The 20,119-nt window shown below is 51.4% G+C and overlaps 1 protein-coding gene across 1 annotated transcript in view; it reads right to left on the reverse strand.

The window, feature by feature from the left end:
- ADAMTS2 (ADAM metallopeptidase with thrombospondin type 1 motif 2) overlaps window positions 1-20,119 on the reverse strand; it is a 247,565-nt gene that overhangs the window by 82,540 nt on the left and 144,906 nt on the right. The gene's annotated exons all lie outside the window — the stretch shown is intronic.

A 20,119-nucleotide genomic window follows, 5' to 3' on the forward strand; every position in this document is an offset into this window, starting at 1 on the left:
CCTTTCATGGTTTCTCCCTTAAGAAGCCTCTGTCCCTTCCACGGGGGATACCTCTCCACATGGTCTGTTCCTCTAGGAGAGTCAGTGGGCCATGCCCTGGCCTCCCTCTATGATACCTCTCAGGGAATGCAGGGCAGTGCTGAGGAGAGGGCCACCCACCACCCTTTCCCTCTGCCGGTCTGAGGAGTGGGCCCTGCCCTGCTCCCCAGGGTGACATCAGCTTTTCAGGGGGCTGTAAAATTGCCTCAGCCCCGGAGCGCAGCTCCCTTCCATTCCCCACGAGATCCCGCACAGATGCTAGAAGCCAATGGGACCCACCTGTGCATAGAGACCATTGGGAAACGATGAGTCAAATTCCTTAATAGGAACACAGCTACAACATTTCTGCCAAGCAGAGAGCTGACAGACGTGGCAAAAAGGGTCACTGAAGACGGAAGACAGCCTCCAAACATCTCCCTCACATCGTCCCACTCCTGCCTGACCCCAACCCCATCTCCCAGGCAGGCAGGCAGGCAGGTGGCAGGGGCTCCCAACTGCATTTCTGCCTCTTGTCCTGCCCACACCCCCATGCACCGTTCTTCAGGACGGTCACCACTCAGCAGATCTGACCTCCTCTTCTTCTGCCTGAAACCCTCAATGGCTCCCCACTGCCTTTAGGAGCAGCCCCGGTACCTTGGCACGGCACTCGGCACTCGGCACTCACAGCCCTTTCTAAGCTGGCCCTGGCTGGCTGCTCTGTGTTCCCCTTCAGCTACTTTGCCTGGGAGGCCCCAATCTCAACAGCTCCGCCTTCTGCAAAGCCTGGCTGCCCTCTCCGGCTGCTTGTGCAATGGAATTCCCTCTCCCCCTCTCCAGCCCCAGAATTCTTGAAATATCTGAAGAGCATCTGACAAAACAAAGTCATGGTAATAAATGTGTTTCAAAGAAGGGAGGGGGCGGTGACCCTCCTGCTTAATTCCCATCCACTCCAAGGCCTTCCCACTGAAATCAGAATAAAATCAAAGCCCTACAGGCTCTTCTCAGATTGCCCTGGTCTTGCTCACTGTGGTCCAGCCACTGGCCTCTGTGTATCTTGCATGGAGAAACCATCCTTACCTCAGGACCTTTGCACTTGCTGTGCCTTCTGTCTTCTCATGCTTTTCCCCCAACACAACTGTCTTAGCTCACAGTACCCCCTAAAGTAGTTGCTCCCAGCCTGGACTATGCACTTGATAAGAGAGGCACCGTTCCTCCTTGCTCACCGCTGTGTCCCCAGTAGCGTGAATGAATAAATGGGTGAGTAACTTTGGAGAATGTGGAACGATAGGAAATAGGCAAAAATGTGTGACAGCGGCAGGACTCATGATGCCCTGTAATGACCGAGACCCTAGCTACATGCCCAAGTGCATCCCCATCCCTACTCCACCCTCCTGGAAACCTGTGTGCTAGGGAGGCTGCTCTCCTCTGCTCAGACCACAGGGGGAGGGGAAGCCAGGACAGTGTCCTTGAGCCCTGTCTTGAGAAATTGATCCTGGAATCTTTAAACCTTAGGGGGAAATGTTCAAAGCCGCAGCCCTTCTCTGTACAGAGAGAGGCCAAGGGTTCTCTTGTTTGGGGAAACACACTGTAATGTGCCTTTTGCTTTTGCAAAGATGCGGCCAAGTTTCTGTTCTGGAATAGACAATAAGGAAGGACACAGGCTCTGCATGATAATGTAAAAGTTGGCCTTCTTTGTGGCATAGTTCCACCCTGGTGACCAAGGAGCCCTGGCAGGTGGCCTAACCCTGCTGGGCAGAGGTGACTTTCCCCTCTGCTGGAAGGATCTGGGGACAGGAGGGTGCAGGGAAGACAGGTCCAGGAGATGGGGCTCCCTGTAGGCAGAGCCATCGGTGGGGTTCCCATCCCTTGTGCCCAACCTCCAGGAAACTTGTCACCTCTTCCCCTGAGCTGAACTTTGGCAATCAGAGGGGTAGCACAAGCCTCTCCTGGCACCACACTGGGGAGCAAGCCAAGCCCGGAAAAGTCTGTCATGAGGCCTCAGGAAGCAGGGCTCATAAGATGCTTGGTGGCTTCTCTGGGACCCCTGAAATACCTGGGGTATTTAGGGTATTCTGGTCTCTCTGAGGACCCTTGGGAGTAGGCATGGACCATCCCAGTGGAGGCAGGAAAAAAAAGTGCCGTGGGAAGCTGGGGCAGAGGGTTCTTCTGGCTTCCGGGAAGGACTGTTTTCATCTGTGTGCATCTCCTGACACACGAACAGGGCAGCAAAAGCCTGGTTTTACTGTGAGAATAAACATCCCTTTGCAGATCTCCTTTCCCCACTTATTTCTCCATGATGGCATCTCAGGCAACACAAGAACAAACACGATGCTAGCTGCTGCTCAAAATATCGAACTGCCACGAAATGCAAATGGGCAGGACTGGTTCAGACTGTACAATAAAAATGGGAGGTGGGTAGAGCCTTCCTTCAACACCAAGTCCAAGAACACAGCCCTAAGATGCCAAGACTCCTCTAGGGACGACCAAACTGTTCCTGCCCCCAGGCCCATGGCAGGCCACCCTCTGCTGGGACTGGGGATACCTCTGCAGGTCCCCAGGGTGGAGACAGGGCTTCTCCCCCACCAGACAAGCAGGTGGATCCCCAGAACCCAACGGAGGCTCAGCATATACTCACCAGGCAAACAAAGAGCAAACCTGTCTTAGGACAGTCCTGTCGATGCTAACTACTGCACAGAGCTGCACCTTCCCTGTCTCTCTGTTGGGTTGCACGGGTTCTAGCGTGGGCTCAGCCACCATCCTGCCGTGATGTGGGTCCTTATCACTCAGGCTATTACCAGCACCAGCCTCAACACTGTACTTAAAGCATCTAGCAAAACCCCAGGCATATGATACACACCCAGGCTTCACTCCCGGGCCCACCAGGGGTTCTCCTCTGGGTCACCGGAGTGCACGCCAGGCATTTTCCAAAGCCCACGCTGCTGCCCACCAGGGGTGTGTGTGTGTGTGTGTGTGTGTGTGTGTGTGTGTGTGTCCCACATCAGGGTGTTCTCCCTGACAGGCCCCACTGTGGGTAAGGGATGGCCACACCACTATGTGGGACCTGACCTTCCCACTCACTGACAAGCAACTCATCAGAAAGGGGGTAATGCTACAGAACAAGGGAGGGACATACTCTGCTGAGGCTGGAGGCCAGGGCCTGGTGTCCCCCCTGAGGCCACTGTTTGGAGGCCCCTGACAGGGAAGGAGCAGAGAGAAGGCAGGGATCTTGATTCTTGCTGGCAGCTGCCATGGCCCTGGAGAGCCTGGGGCCATCGCCTGTCTGCCTGATGTACCCCTGAGCTCCTTGGCACTACTTGACCACACAGCCCCGGGGACCCGACCCCCATGGAGTCTCATCCAGAAGAGGCTTTTTGGGGAGAGGACCACCGTGTCAAGACCTCGAGGCATCCTCGCCTCCCCCACTGTCTCAGAGTCTGAAAGGCACAACCTCCACCCCTGTGACGTGATCTCTGTCACCTGTGTCCAACCGGGTATCGTGATGTCATCGGAAAACAATGATTTTTTTTCCCTTCCTACTGTGATTCACATTTTTCTGCTGTCCTATCACTATTTTGACCCAAAGAAAGAAAGAGGGAAGATACCATCGTGAGGAGGCTGGCCGTGGCACACCGGAAATCCCTGGGGACAGCAACAGGGGAGAGGGAAGTGTCCTGGTTGATGAAGGAGGTCACTGGAGGAGCTGAGGGAGAGGTAGGAAGCCAGATCCAGGGTCATGGTGCCCCATCCCTGCTTCTACTCCCCACACACCTTTAGGGTCAAACACACAGATTCTGAGGGCTATGGGCCCTGCTTCCCACTTGGACTCTGAGCGGAGACCACATCATGAGAGTAGAGTCCATTCCCAATGTGGCACTAAGTGTGAGGTGAGGAATGGGGTGGGGGCTGGTTTGAGCGAACTGGCCTGAGTAGCAGCCTGGCTCCCCCCAGCCCCAGAGGGGTGTAGGTGGGCTCCAGACGCTCCTGTATTACACTGGCTGGGGTGGAGGGTGGCTGGCTATGGGCTGGGAGAGGCTGCATAGTGGACAGGGCATCACAGAACCTGCCCTGGACCAGGTGGGGCCCAGCACACCTGAGCCATCCAGGTAGAGAGCCCGGGGCCAGACCTGACTCCACCTCACAGCAAAAATGGCGAGGACTCGTGCCAGCCTCCCCACTGCCACTAGGGCCCCAGGAGTCCCCATATAACAAAGGGGTAGGGAGAGACCCTGCCAGGCAGGCACTGACCCAGAAGAGACAGAGAAATGCAGAACTGTTTAGACAGTCACCTGTGTTCCCAGCACAGGTGGGGCCCACGAGGAATTTGGAGCTCCCAGAAAAATCCAGAAGCTCTGGTCCAATCCTATCCTCCAGCATTACACTCACTGCCAGGCTTGTCTGCTGGGGAACATGTCCCTCCCAGAACGCAATTCATTCGCATTTAGTGCCATTCCTAACACCCAGAACGTACGGAGCCTCCTTGAACACCGGGAGGAAACGGTTTGGCCTTGGGTGCAGCATGTGGCCCTTTGCACCACCAGAATCCGATCGAGTCACTGAGCTCCCCTGCCGGCCCTTCACGGGCTGAGCGGTGTGCCAAGCACCAGGGCCCAGTCTCAGACCAGACACCCAGAACCAACCGGCAGACGAGAAGACAGGAGGGCACACTGTGCTTCACAGGGAGCCCACAACCGAAGGGAGAGAGCTCCTGGGGGCACGCGTTCTCGTTGGCAGGAAGGAATGCACAGACCGCCCCGCCCCGACACCTGGCTGTCTCTTGCTTCCCCAGACCCGTGTCCTTGTCCCACGTTCTCTGGGAGCACATTCCTTGTGCTAACGTGGACGCTGCTCCCCTTCGGGCTGTTTCCTCTGCTGCACTATCACCATCTCAAATGCCCCCACTTGTTAGGTGGTCAGCTGTCCTCTCTGTCCGCTGTACCTGTGCCCGAGAACCGGGGGCTCGCCTGCATCTATGGCTGTTCTATCCTCAGTGCCTAGAACCTGTTAGGTCTGAAAGCTTTAGGATAAAGCCCAAGCTCCCTGCACCTGGCCAGCTCCATCCCTCTGAGGCCACCCTGCCCCGAACCCCCAAACAGCTCCAATTCCAGGGACAAGTCAAGGGTGTGGCATCCTCTGCAGGGAATGGCAGTAGTTCAGGGCTCCTCTCTGCTGTGACCTTCTCGCCAGCCAGGCAGAGGGTGTGGGCTGTGCCTCCGGGCTACCGAGGCCCTTGTCCTCCTTACTGACGTAAAGCAGGGTGAGCGTGTCTCCATGACAGCCAAGCTTCTCAAGGACAAGAGCTGGGCTGGTTTGGCCGATGTCACCGACCAAGGAATGTCTGTGGCACCTTGTTGGTAAGCGGTGACCTTCCAAAACCTGGACCACACACTTCCTCATGTCATTACCTTTCACGTCCCACACCCTGCAAGTGAGCGTTATTATCCCTGTTTTACCGGTGGGGAAACTGAGGCCCAGAGAAACTGAGAAACACACCCACAGAAGCACAAGTGGGAACTGGGGCAAAGGCTTTTGAGAGCAAGTTAGCAAATCTGTTGAAATTAAACCCATGCATCCCTATGACCTGATGATTCAAACTTCCAGCATCTGTGGTGGAGAAAAGGCTTTGGTCATAAGGAAGAAGGGATAAGGACGCTTGGCTACAGGGATGTCTTTTCCCTGGACAGGTAGAGTCTATGTTTTATCTTTTAATGTTTATTTTAAAAGAGAGAGAGAGAGCATGAGCAGGGGAAGGGCAGAGAGAGGGAGAGAGAGAATCCCAAGCAGGCTCTGCACATCAGCACAGAGCCCAACGTGGGGCTCGAACTCACAAACTGTGGGATCATGACCTGAGCTGAAATCCAAAATCAAGAGTTGGATGCTTAACCGACTGAGCCACCCAGGCGCCCTGAGTCTGTGCCTTAAGGGAGTCTGGGGTCGCCTGGGTGGCTGTCGGTTAAGCATCCAACTTCAGCTCAGGTCAGGATCTCCCAGTTTGTGAGTCTGAGCCCCGTGTTGGGCTCTGTGCTGACAGCTCAGAGCCTGTATCCTGCTTCTGATTCTGTGTCTCCCTCTCTCTCTGCCCCTCCTTTGCTTGCGTGCTCTCTCTCTCTCTCTCAAAAATAAATAAACATTAAAAAAAAACTTAAGGGAGTCTGTAGGACCATAGTCACTTTATGAGAATTCACTCACTCAACTTATTTACTCAAAAGACATTTATTCAACACCTATATGCTGGGCCCTTTGCTGGGTGTGGAACATGCAAATCAGGTAAGCAGACCCTCTGAATTTGACATTAAGCATGTGACACCTTTGTATGAACTCCTAATGCCCCTGAGACACACCACCAAGTGCCCCTGCAGCAGGGGAGCAGGATCCCTCAGGACCCACGACTGTACCTCAGCACAGAGTGGGCAGGCTGAGAGTGATGGCTCAAGCCAGCCCAGACCAGGAGCCCAGTGTGGTGCCACACTCTCCACTTCCCCGGCTCAGCTGTCACCCCCTTGCTGGAGTCTTCAGAGACAAGCTTTGCAGCTGCTTCAAGCTGTCACCGAGGAGTGACGATGCCTGGCCCTCCTTGTCCACGATGACTGACTCCCGCTTTGACAACCATCAGCTCTCCCCAGGGAGGCCAAGGGCAAGCTGCTCCCAGACTCCTATATCAGCTGTCAGGAGGCCTCCTGGGGAGGGGAGGGGGGTTGGGGAGAACCCTGGGGTGGGGGCAGGGTGCCACACTCTTCAGGGAAGAAGAGGCGGAGGTAAGGCCAGACCATGGTACCTCCCCCTCTGGAACTTTCTCCACCTACATCATCATGGCTGGGGGCGGGGAGGGGGTTGCTGGGGAGGGGGGTGGCTGTCTATTGTCCACCCCACCCTCACTGGATGTGAGCTCCATGCAGGCAGGAGCCCCCCCCCCCCCCCCCACTGCTGCCCAGGCTTCCTCACTACCACATTCCAGCACCTACAGCTGTGTCTGGCATGTGGCAGGAGCTCTGTATACATGCACTGAATGGGTGACTGCGTTGAGGGAACAAATCTTAGAGAGAACAGGAAGACACAATAGAAGGAAAGGCCAGAGAAAACACCAGGAGAAGGAAAGTAGATGGAAAACAGGCCGGGGCATGGGCAAGTGATGTCAATAGCTGTTGGGAGATCAGAGAGATCCAAGGTGAGAACATACCTCAGCTCTTCCTCAAGGATTCAGGAGCACTTGTTCTTCAGGCCAGAACAGCAGGGAGGGGACAGGCACCTGGGCCAGGTCCCCACTAAGAGCCCATCTTCCCACCTGTACGTGAATCCCAGCTGCCATGCCCTGGCCACACTAGCCGACCTCTCTGAGCCTCAGTGACCTTGTCCAGGAGAGTGAACTCACAGGCCACCAGGCACAATGTAGAGACAACAGGTGAGTGACTCCTCACACGGGGCTGCCAGGCATAAAAACTCAGTCTCCTCACCTCACACTGGCGTTTCCAATAACAGAAGGCATAAGCCCCAAACTCTTAAAGAGAGAAGTTTCTCTTTTTAGACCCAAAACTAACTTCATCACTCCCCTATCATAGTATGGCAGGGACCCCAGATATCATCCCTTTTTGTGCCCCTTAGCCTGAGACAAAAGGCTTTGCCAACCTTGGGGCACCTGGGTGGCTCGGTCAGTTAACCGTCTGACTTCAGCTCAGGTCATGATCTCACGGTTCATGAATTCAAGCCCCGCATCAGACTCTGTGCTGACAGCTCAGAGCCTGGAGCCTGCTTCAGATTTTGTGTCTCCTCCCTCTCTCTGTGCCCCTCCCCCCACTCACACACACACACTCTCTCTCTCAAAAATAAGCATTAAAAAAAAATTTTTTTTAAGGCTTTGCCAACCTCATCTCCTGCCTCATCCCAGCACCATACACCCCAGTGGGGCCCAACCCCATGCTGTGATGTGGCAATGCCACTGGGCCTTTGCACATGCTGTTCTACCACTGCAGCAACACCGGCATACACAAGGCTCCTCTCCTCATTAACCCCAGCCTCTGCATTAAGGGCAGCTCAAGTGGACTTCATCTGAGGCACTTTTCCCTGTGACCCAGAATGCCCTGTATTTGCACAATCAGCACATGTATCAACCAGGGTACAATTACTCTTCTCTTCCTTGCTCCCACCCCTCCCATGCTCCAACTTTCTTGAGCACAGGGACATGACTGCTCACTCCTGTACTCCAGTGCCCAGAATGAGGCCCAGTTTAGACCAGGGTTCAGAGAGCACCCAATGCATAAACACAAAGCCAGGACTAGCTCGTGTTTGTGGGATGCCCTCCATGGGCCCCACACTCTGCTAAAAGCACTTTCCTGGTGTTTAACTCGAGTCACGCTCACGACAGCACTGGGAGGTGGCACTAATTATCCCCCATCACAGGACACAGCAGGGCAGGCCGTGCCTCCTTTCTTCCTGGCCAGAAGGAACCATCCACCAGCTGACCAGCCAGACTTGTGTCCTGCGGTCGTGTTCTGATTCACTTGTGCAGTGTGAGGTCTTAATTTCAATTTGTTGCTGACATTGAAAAATAATTAGATTTCCCATAAAACTTGGATTTCCAGCTTCTCGTGAAGAAAAAAAAAAAAACAAAGCTGGCAACAGCAGGTCTGCTCATTCCTCCGTGACCACAAGTGAGGGGGACCCAGGAGGGGATCTCTGGGGGGTGTGCCCTCTCCTGTCGCCCCATCCCCACCACCCCGTACTGCCCACAGCCACCTTCACCTGGGCAAATGCCTCCCTGCCTGATTCTGTCAGCCATGACATGTACCCTCTCTTAAGCGTTCTATCAGCCTCATGCACAGTGCTTACCCTGACAGCTCTATCTCCTAGAAGCGCACAGGGCCATGCTCTCAGGCCAGTAGGACACACATGAGGAGCCAGAATGGTGGCCAGAATGCCCTGTTGCAGCCCAGGGCACGAGCAGACCCCGGGACCTGGGGAGCTGCTGAGCGGCCATGGGAACTCCCACCCTGTGCTATGGCCAAACCCAAATGTGTCCCCCTTTGCCTGGGAGCTCTGCCTACTTCCCTCCAACTTAAGAGAACCAGGTTTCAGTGTCCAGTTTCAGAGATGTTTTTCTCTTTCCCAGGACCCAGAGCCAGAGACACGTGAATGGGGACTTGGGGCAGTGCCTTCGCCCTGGCTAGCTTGCAGCTCTGTGGCCTGGTCACGAGAGGACACCCCCCCTCCCCCGGGGGATCAGCAGAAAACATTCTTGTCCCTGCCACTGCCTTCCTCACCATTGCCACACGGCCCCAACATTCTTGGAAGTTGGTGAGAAATGGAGCTTGTATGCCTTTGATTGTTTGCAAACCCTGGCAAGGCTTTGGTAAACCCAGGCCAATTTCTGGATTAAATTAGAAAAGAAAAGAGGAAAAATATCTGAATCCTGGCACAGACAGAGATCATTCATTCAACAAAAATTGTTTAAGAACATACTGTACAGAGGATTGTCCCCGTGCTGGGGGGGAAGGTCAAAGGATATGGCCTCTATTATGAAAGCATGGAAGTTTCTTTAGAGCACACATTCTTAGTAGGCTTAAAGAGTGTGTCTGCCTCAGCAGAAGAGATGCTTTTGGGGGCTCAGGAATTCTTCCAGAACATAAGCAGTTAACACAGCTGGGAGAGACGGCTCTGTCTGCCCAGAAATCTGCTCTTCCTCCTCTGCTGTTTTAAAATGGCTATAATGACCAGCTCATTTAATTGCTTGAAAAGGAGTCCCCAAAGTTACCCCACAGGTCCACAGAGCTGGCAAGCCTAGGGTGGGGCTGGGGGTGGGCTCAGGTCTGAGCAGGAAGAGGGGTAAAGCTTGGCTCAAGGGCAAGTTCCCCAATGATGGCCTGCAGGAAAGGGCTGCTCCAGCTGCAGAAGACTGGAGATCTGAAAAGGGTGAGGGGAACCTTCTCTCCTAGGGACTGCACTAGCCTTTATGGGTTCTCAGAGTGTGTGGAAGGTTCAAAGATGAAGAAACCAAGAGCAGGGCGAGGCAGGAGCTTTGCCAGGTAGGTAAAAGCCAGGGTTAGGATACAGCTGCTCCTGACTCTGAAGCTGGTCCTCATTCTCTACCAAGTGCTTCACTAATAAGTATACCCAGTGTACAGATGTGGTGGGATGTGAATGTCAACTCTAGAGTGCTGGGGCCACAACTCAAGGTGCGCACAGAGCACATAGAAGATTTCTTTAGAGCCTGATACCAAATACTTCATGAATGCCAATAAGTGACTGTTTTCAGCTTCCTGGGCCACATATCCTCGTCCCAGCTACTCAGCTCTGCTATTAGAGCACAAAAGCAGCCACAGACAATTCACAAATGAACAGGTGTGGCTATATCCCAAAACTTTATTAAAAAAAAAAAAAAGGATGACAGGCCAGATTTGGCCCTTGGGTTATATTTTTGGCAACCTTACTTTAGCATCTCTGTTTATCTGGGAAACCTGCTGTGAATTTTGCTTTAACTCAATAGTAACACGCCCAAGGTTAGTTTAACATAAAATTGATGTTTTAAAATGTTTGCATTCCAAAAAGAGTGGCACTTCCAGGGCAGACAGTGACGGCCTCGGCGGCCTCTGGCAGACATACCCAAAGGTAAAGAGGATCGTGGGCCACCTTCTGGGGCAAGCCATCACCCAACGCAATGGTCAGCCTCACCCACATCCACAAGGAGTACAATCAGACCAGCAGCTCAGATAGGAAATTGTAGGTCTTTGTGGCTACTGAGATCCCATCAAGGCCTTTGGTGTCTCAGGGAAGAGCAGGATTGTTTGGTGCTTTAGCTAAAGGCAATAACCCAAATGAGAAAGCTTTTTGGGTCTTGGCCCCAAGGTGTAGATTTGCTAAAGTTTTGGCACAAGTTTTACTTTACTTTTTTTTTTAAGTTTATTTATTTTGAGAGAGGCAGAGAGAGAGTATAAGTGGGGAGGGGCACAGAGAGAGAGAGGGAGACACAGAATCCGAAGCAGGCTCCAGGCTCCGAGCTGTCAGCACAGAGCCCGACACGGGGCTTGAACTCACAAATGGTGAGATCATGACCTGAGCTGAAGTCTGAGCCACCCAGGCGCCCCTTTACTTTACAAAATGCATATGTAAACATGTTACTTGAATCATGGCTCTAGTCTCCTCTGAAGGTATTTGTCTCTGGCCTCCCATTCACCGGAACCAGGAGAAAAGCCACCATCTGTGCCTAGCAAGGTAACTGGACGTGCCGTGAGCATGGGGGCTGCATCCAGGCACACGCTGTCACACACTAAGTTTGGAGGCAGAGACGAGTCAGGCACTGGCAGAGCAGGTCTGTGAAAATGTGGTGATTCCTCTACACACCCAGCAGGTGTGTTCAGGTGTGCTGACTGCAGCCTAGCTTGGGAGCACCAGACACAGAGGGGAGCACTTTTCTAAGGAGAAAGGGTGAAACAGGACAGTGGTTTCCAGTGCACCAGGAGAGCCCATGGAAGAGGGGAGTCCTGGGCAGAGGGAAGCTCCTCATTCCCAAGGCTGGGCCCAGAGGAGCCACAGCATGAGCCAGGGTTGAAGGCTGGGAGGAGCAGGAATGGGATGCGGCAGAGGGAGGCCGGCTGCGGGAGAGCCACATCTGAGCAGGGAGCCCAGGTGGGGCCCAGCAGCGGTGTGGCAATGGGGCCTGGAGGAGCCAGCCTGGCTGGACAGGCCACATATCTGCTCACGGCTCACAGTTCTGCCCTTACAGCCCTCCCAGCGCTGGGAAGGAGACCCTTCCTCCCACAAGCAGTGGATAGAAGCTCTCAGTGGGGCTTCACAGCCTCTCTGACTAGGCTAAGGACCCCGAGGCCAAAAGGACAGGGCCTCATCCTGGGTTTGCTAGCAACCTTTGAGCCTCTGGAATTTGGGAGCTAAAAACCAGTGTGAGGGCCCCAGAGGATGAGGCCACTGCCAGTAATCTGGCCCCAGCACTCTCTCAGGCACAGCCTTCTTCATCTGGACAGAAAGCTGAGAGTCGGTGTAGCTTTGGGCTGAGAGCCTCTGGACAAGCAGAGGATGGAGAAGGGCCATGGAGAATGGGGCCCGAAGCAGGGAGCACAGGCCACATCAGGTGTCTGGAGAGGGTCGGGTTGGGCTAAGGGGTCTCAGTGCAGGGCTCATGTTGCTGAGTTCATGGGCCAGCGACCAGGGCCCATACCCAGAAGGGCCCTGCACTTGGGGTTTAATGCTCTGAGGTTGCTGTCTTGACATTCCTCATCATTTCACTTTTGAATTTGTGTTTTGTAAGTAAAATCCAACAGGATAGTGAGGTCTTGGCTCACGAGTGGTCCTGACTCCACAGGACAAGGTCTCGGTGTCCCACTCCCCACCCTGTGATCACTGCCACTCTCTGCCCTGGGCAGGGGCCTGCATGCAGGCGCAAGGTGGGTGCACATGCCCCGTGGTCTCTCGGGCCAGGACATGGCAGTGGTGGTCCCACCCAGGGCAGCCCCACATGGGTCTCAGTGGAGGCGAGTCTCTTGGGCACCCCCATCCAGTTGCTAAGGTGTAAAGAGCCTTGACCATCTGCCCTGGGTTGGGGCGGTGGGCCTGAGGGAAGGGGAGATGCCAGGCTTAATGTCCCCAGATCCCCACCCCATACCAGGGCACAAGCATGATGTGCTCTTCCAGGGGCAGCAGTCAGGGGACAAAACAGCTGTCAGGCCCAGAGGGCATATCTCCTGCTGCTGGCTGTGACCTGGGGCATCTGTGATAATCTGCGTCTAAGAGAGCACTCCCTCCACTGGCTCCATTCCTGGGGGCTCCTCTCCTCCTCCTTCCAACCGTTCTGAGTCTGGCTTGTGTTTTGTGTGAACTTCTGGCACCCTCCGGGCATGAGCCATGAAACACAAGTCTGTTTAATTTTGGTGATTCTGCATCCAAGTTAAATGCTGTAATATCTGCATTTAAAATAAGCTTTGTGGGGCGCCTGGGTGGCTCAGTCGGTTAAACGTCCAACTTCAGCTCAGGTCATGATCTCGTGGTCCGTGAGTTTGAGCCCCGCATCGGGCTCTGTGCCGACAGCTCAGAGCCTGGAGCCTGTTTTGGATTCTGTGTCTCCCTCTCTCTCTGACCCTCCCCCATTCATGCTCTGTCTCTCTCTGTCTCAAAAATAAATAAACGTTTAAAAAATAAATAAATAAAATAAAATAAAATAAAATAAAATAAAATAAGCTTTGTACGGGGCGCCTGGGTGGCTCAGTCAGTTAAGCATCCGACTCTTGATTTTAGCTCAGGTCTCGATCTCACGGTTCGTGGGATCAAGCTCTGAGTCAGGCTCCATGCTGACAGCACAGAACCTGCTTGGGATTCTCCCTCTCTCTGCCCCTTCCCTGCAAAGGGGCATGTGCCCGCACATGCATTCTCTCTCTCTCTCTCTCTCTCTCTCTCTCTCTCTCTCTCTCTCTCTGTCAAAATAAAGAAATAAACATTTAAAAAACAAAGATAATATAAAATAAAATAAAATAAAATAAGCTTTTTACAATATAAAGGTAACTGGTAAAATTCATGATAATACTTTAAGATTCTAATTTTTCATTGTTTACAGTGAAAATCAGTAGATGATTTTTAAATCTTGACAATTTGAGAGACAGGGATCACAGGAAAAAGGAAAAAGCCTTTATATGTACCTTTAAGGGCACTTTTTCCTGATCTCCAAACAAGAGAGCCACACCTTCATTCTGCCCTGGGCCCCAGGAGTTTGGTAATCAGAGACATTCTGGGTCTCTGATGTGGCTGAACTCAGCAAGAATGGCCAGGTGGTTAGTGTAGGGCCACGAGTTTGGGAAACGGTCTGCTGACAAGAAGCCACAGGAGTCTGCCAGGGTGACCAGAGCAAAGCTCTAGAAGATTAACTTCTGGGGGAGGGTGTGAAGTGCCAAACATGGCACCCAAGGGAAAACCCAGGGAGAGAAAGATCTCAGGACACCACTACACACAAAAATGTAAACCATAGCAAACTGCCCCAAAACAAAACAAAGGGCAAAAAACAGAATTACAGGGAATATTTTCCACCCACATGACAGACAAAAAGTGAACCTATTCAAATATAAATGTTCTTCAAATTAACAAGATAGAAACTAATGTCCCCATAGAATAAAGAACATGAATAGGCCAATACTAAACATGTAAGATGATTGCTGTTTTAAAGTACATATATATTTTTATAGATGCGACTTCATTACCATCAAATAAATACAACTTAAAGACAAAAAGTATATCTCAGCATTGCTTTCAAATTACCATAGCTAAAAAGGACTCAGTGGTAGGAGGAGGAGGGGAGACAGGCATTTGCTCAGTGGAGCATTAATAGGTGAAACCCTAACAGAGAACATTCTGGCACAGAAAACTTTAAAATGCCCATACCTGTTGACCAGGCACTACACTTTTAGGGACTCAGTTTAAGGAAACAGTAATGGATGAGTGACAGATTTAGCTGTAAGGGTGTTCATTACAGCTAGTGTCCAGTCTGACATCTAATAGGGAAATAAATTTTGTTATGTGACTATGTCATATCAATAATCGGTTACATAAAAGGCATGCTATATGATGCAATGTGATGCCACCGTTAAAATGAGGTAATAGGCAATAATTGGTAGGTGGAAGACATTCACATTCCTGCCGGATTTATATTCTCATTTTCCATCATAAATAATTTATTGTCTCTGTTAAATACAGTATTTTTTTAAAATTTATTTATTTTTGAGAGAGAGAGAGCGAGAGAAAGAGAGGGGGAGGAGGGGCAGAGAAAGAGGGAGACACAGAATCTGAAGCAGGCTCCAGATTCCAAGCTGTCAGCATAGAGCCCGACGTGGGGCTCGAACCCATGAACAGTGAGATCATGACCTGAACCAAAGTCAGATGCCCAACTGACTGAGCCACCCAGGCGCCCCCAAATAGAGTATCTTTTATTAAACAAGGAACGTTAGTTTCTAGATTTAGGGAGGAAAGGAAGGAAACTGGACCTGGCAGGAGGTGCTGGAGTGCGTTGGTGGGGGTCAGAGGTCTGAATGCCGTAGGATCTTTTCTGCACTGAGGTGACTCTTGTGATGTTCAGCAAACATTTACAACCCTTTTCACCCTCCAGAGAGTCTTGGATAGAGAGAGGGATGGATTGATTAATTTCCACTTCCCTAAGAATAAAATGTCTTTGCCCGTAAATGCAGGAAGGAAGTGGCACCTCTGGAGATTTCCCACTGCCCTTCGGGTCACATCCAAGTCCCTCTCAACATCCAGTGACTGGCCTTGTTCATCTGCAACTTCCCTTCCTACCTGGGCCCCTTGTTCCCCACACACCAGCCCTTTCTCACACCTTCAAATGTGCTGACCTCATTCTTGCCTCAGGGCCTTTGCACCGCCCATTCTCTCTGAACACTCCATCCTGCCTCTTCCCACAGTCATCCAATATCATTCGAGTCTTAGCTGCAGTGTTACTTTCTGTGTATGTCTTCCTGACCACCTGTATAAAGTGGCCCACATTTCCCAGCCCTTCTCCTTTCTCCACCTCACTATTTTATTTCTTTCATTGTCCTTATCTGAAATTACCTCTTTTGATTTTCACTTGAATATTGTCTGTGCTCCCCACCAGAATGCAAGATATGGCTGTGTCTTGTTGTGCTCATAGCTATACCCCTTGCCTGACATACAGGATATGCCCAATGAACAGTTGTTGACAGAATGATCAAGTGCCAGGTGTATCAGTCAGCCCAGGATGAGCTCTGCTGCATAACAAAGTCTCCACCACATCAGTAGCTAACACAATAAAGCTGGCATGTGTTTCTTTATACACATCACAGGCCAGCAGAGGTTGGGTGGTCCCGCCTCGTTCTGTACCTGCACTTACTGGGATATATGGCTTCCAGGGTCACTGTATTAGGGAAAGAAACAGAAGGAAGGGACACCCTGGCTCTTAATCGCCTTGGCCAAGAGGTGACACATCACTTCCTTCTACACAGACCATTAGAGAAAACTAGCCACACAGCTCCAAATTAGGTACAAGGGAGGCTGGTAATTGGGAGGGAAGAAGAGAGCACATGGATATCTGAAGAACCTGAAATGTCTATGTCACACCAGGACCCACATCCCAGCCCAGACTCTGCTGCAAAGAGGCCCCAAAGGGATCTGTGCAGCAGTATCACCCTGAATGATAAAAAACAGCCCAGCTTAGAGCTGCCAGGGTCCAGCCATACCCGCCTCCCATCCACCTCGGCCCCTGCTCCTCCTCAGAGCCTTCATTCTCTGGGTCCCTGCCATCAGAACCCCCACCAGACCCCCCTCCCAGGGTCTTTATGGTCTTCCTCAGGGGACTGGCTATGTCTGTCCAGGGTGGGGCCCCTATGCCTCAGACACTGGAAGTGTTTCCGCCCTGGCCGTGGCTGTCCTCACAGCTGACCAAATGCCTCACTTGGAGCGCAATCCGGGCCAGCTGCCGCCACATCTGTCCTCCACGTTGCTGGTTTGGCTCCAGGGCTGGGAAGCCCCATAACCAGCTGTGTACTCACAGGGAGAGGGAGATCTGCCCTGGCCAGGCCTTCTAGGGCCAGTTGGGGCTCCGGCTACAGCTCCAGGTGAGCCAGCACCCTCGGGTCTCAGGGCCACTGTCCAATAGGGTGGCCACTCGCCACAATGGTGATCTAAATCCAAATGTCAATGAATTATGAATGAATTAAATTACCCACTGGATGGCTACTATCAAAAATAACAAGTGTTGGTGAGGATGCAGAGAGACTGGAACCCTCGGGCACTGCTGGGAAGGAATGTAAAATGGTGCACTGCTGCGGAAAATAGTATGGAGGTTCCTCAAAAAATACAAAAGAGAGCTACCTTAGGGGCACCTGGGTGGCTCAGTCAGCTAAGCGTCTGACTTCGACTCAGGTTATGATCTCGCGGTTGGTGAGTTCGAGCCCCGCATCAGGGTCTGTGCTGACAGCGCGGAGCCTGGAGCCTGCTTCGGATTCTGTGTCTCCCTCTCTCTCTGCCTCTCCCCACCCTGCTCACCTGAGCACTCTCTCTGTCTCTGTCTCTGTCTCAAAAATAAAATAAGTAAATGTTAAAAAAAAATAGAACTATCATATAATCCTGAAATTCCATTTCTGGGTATATACTCCGAAAGACTGAAAAGCAGGGACATGAAGAGATTTTTGTACACCCACATGCACAGCAGCATTATTCACAATAACCAAGAAGTGGAAGCAACTCAAGTGCTCATCGACAGATGAACGAATAAACACAAGGCAATGGATGCACACAAGGGGATTGTATTCAGCCTTAAAAAAGACATTCTGGCACACGCCACAACATGGATGAACCTTGCAGGCGTTATGCTGAGTGAAATAAGCCAGTCACAAAAAGATAAATACCATATGACTCCTCTTATATGAGGTAACTAAATTAGTCAGAACCACAGGGACAGAAAGTAGAAGGGTGATTTCCAGGGGCCAGGGGAGGGGAGAGTAGGGAGTTAGTGTTTAATGGGGACAAGATGAGAGAGTTCTGATGGATGGATGTTAGGGATGGTTGAACAGTGGTGTGAACATAGTTAATGTCCCAGGACTGCACACTTTATTTCTTTAAATGTTTATTTATTTTTGAGAGAGAGAGAGAGAAGGCAAGAGAGTGAGTGTGAGTACGAGAGGAGCACAGAGAGAGAGCGAGACACAGAATCTGAAGCAGGCTCCAGGCTCTGAGCTGTCAGCACAGAGCCCGACGAAGGGCTCCAACCCACAAACCATGAGATTATGACCTGAGCCTAAGTCAGACGCTTAACCGCCCCAATGAACTATACACTTTTAAAATAGTGAATGTAGGGGCACCTGGGTGGCTCAGTCAGTTAAGTGACTGATTTTAGCTTAGGTCATGATCTCACGGTTGGTGAGTTCGAGCCCCACATCAGGCTCTGTGCTGACAGCTCAGAGCCTGGAGCCTGCTTCGGATTCTGTGTCTCCCTCTCTCTCTGCCCCTCCCCCGCTCATGCTCTGTCTTTGTCTCTCAGAAATAAACGTTAAAAAATTAGAAAAAATAAAATAAAATAAAAATAAAATTGTGACGGTGGTAAACTTTATATGTATTTTACCACAATTAAAAAAAATTTTAGGGCCCCCGGGTGACTCAGTCAGTTAAGCGTCCAACTCTTGATTTCAGCTCAGGTCATGATCTCATGGTTTCATGGGTTCAAGACCCACTGCACTGACAATGTGGAACCTACTTGAGATTCTGTCTCTCCCTCTCTCTCTGCCCCTCTCCTGCTTGTGCTCTCTCTGTCTCTCTCAAAATAAATAAGTAAATTTTAAAAAATATTTTTAAGGGGCACCTGGGTGGCGCAGTCGGTTAAGCGTCCGACTTCAGCCAGGTCACGATCTTGCAGTCCGTGAGTTCGAGCCCCGCGTCAGGCTCTGGGCTGATGGCTCAGAGCCTGGAGCCTGTTTCCGATTCTGTGTCTCCCTCTCTCTCTGCCCCTCCCCCGTTCATGCTCTGTCTCTCCCTGTCCCAAAAATAAATAAACGTTGAAAAAAAAATTTTTTTTTAAAAAAATTTTTTTTAAGTTAAAATTTTAAAACTCCACTGAACATCAATAAGGTAAAAATTCAGTTCTCCTATCGTGTCAGCCACATTTTAAGTGCTCAAGCGTTGGCTAGTGGCTGCCACATTGGGCAGGGCAGAATTTTGAGCATTCTCAGCACTGCAGAAGGTTTTGTGGGACAGCGTTGCCCTGGAAGGTCATCCTTTCTCGCTTATTCATGATTTCTCCATCTCCCTCCTCCCCAAGACCACCAAAGAGGCATGACTTCCATCAGCCCCCAGGGACTCTGTCCTGGGTGTGCACAGCCCTAAATGAGGACACAGTGCCTTATAGGGTCTTAATTGTCAGGGCAACACGCACTCAAACAGGGTGCTTCATCTCCCTGACTACACTGGGAGGCAGAGCTCAGATTAGAAGGGCAGACATCCCCCCCCTTGTCTCTGAGCCCCAGGCTGTCTGCCATGCCCTGGGACAAGCATGTGTCCAATAAATGCTTGCTGGGTGCCACAGGGAAAAAAGACACGGCCCAACTACTGTTCCTCAGCTCCTCCAATTTATGTCATAAAACACTTTTTTCTTTGGCTATGATAAAATACATTTCAATTTAGGAATTTTTGTATTCTTCAGGCTTTTCAAGAAACTAACCAAACCATCCTATTACCCAAAGTTGGGATACAGTCAGATCATGAAGGTGGAAATGAATAAACTGAAGTTAACTGGCAAAACCGAGAAAAATTCTAGACTTCCTCCTACTGGCTCATGCAGCACAAGGTATGTGTGTCAGAGGGACCCTTCACACCAGGTTAATGGTGGGGCTAGGAGTTAACTAACCCAAGTGTGACATAATAATAAATATCTACTGGTCTCTTCCCCCCAGTTCCTGACACAGACCTCCTAAACCCTATAATTTCCAAGTGACAGGGGTGACAGGAGAAGTTTATTATTCATAATAAGCCCCTTTCAAGGGTACCTGAGTTTATGCTAATGAGGTGACTCTTGGTGGGACCTAGATGGCTTCAGGATGGGGAAAGCCAGTTGCCAGAGGAACCAACTGGGTGATCAGAAGGTTGGAACTTTTAGCACTGCCCCCCCCCACTTCCGCCCCAGGCTCCTAGGGAGAAAGACGACCAAATCACCATGGCCAATAACACTGCCAGAAAAACTGTAAACCATGGAGTTTTGAGAGCTTCCAGGTTGGTGAACACACTGAGGTGCTGGGAGGGTGGTGTGCCCGGAGAGGGCAGGGAAGCTGTCAACCCTTCCCACCTACCTTGCTCCATGCATCTCTTCCATTTGACTCTTCCTGAGTTGCATCCTTTATAATATACCAGTGACAGTAAGTAGGGTTTTCCTGAGTTCTGTGAACTGAACCAAGCAAACAGTTGAACCCGAGGAGGGAGTCATGGCAACCCTTGATTTATGGCTGGTTGGGTCTTCCGACCAGGTTGTACAGGTGACAACCCAGGACTTGTGAGTGGCATCCGAAGTGAGGCCAGTCTTGTGGGACTGAGCCCTTACCCCGTGGGGTCCGTGCTAACTCTGGGTAGTGTCGGGAGCAGTTGTTATGGAAAACCCACACAT

Source organism: Puma concolor, chromosome A1 (assembly GCF_028749965.1).
Source record: "Puma concolor isolate L17-30 chromosome A1, mPumCon1.1.hap2, whole genome shotgun sequence".
Lineage (NCBI taxonomy): Eukaryota > Metazoa > Chordata > Mammalia > Carnivora > Felidae > Puma > Puma concolor.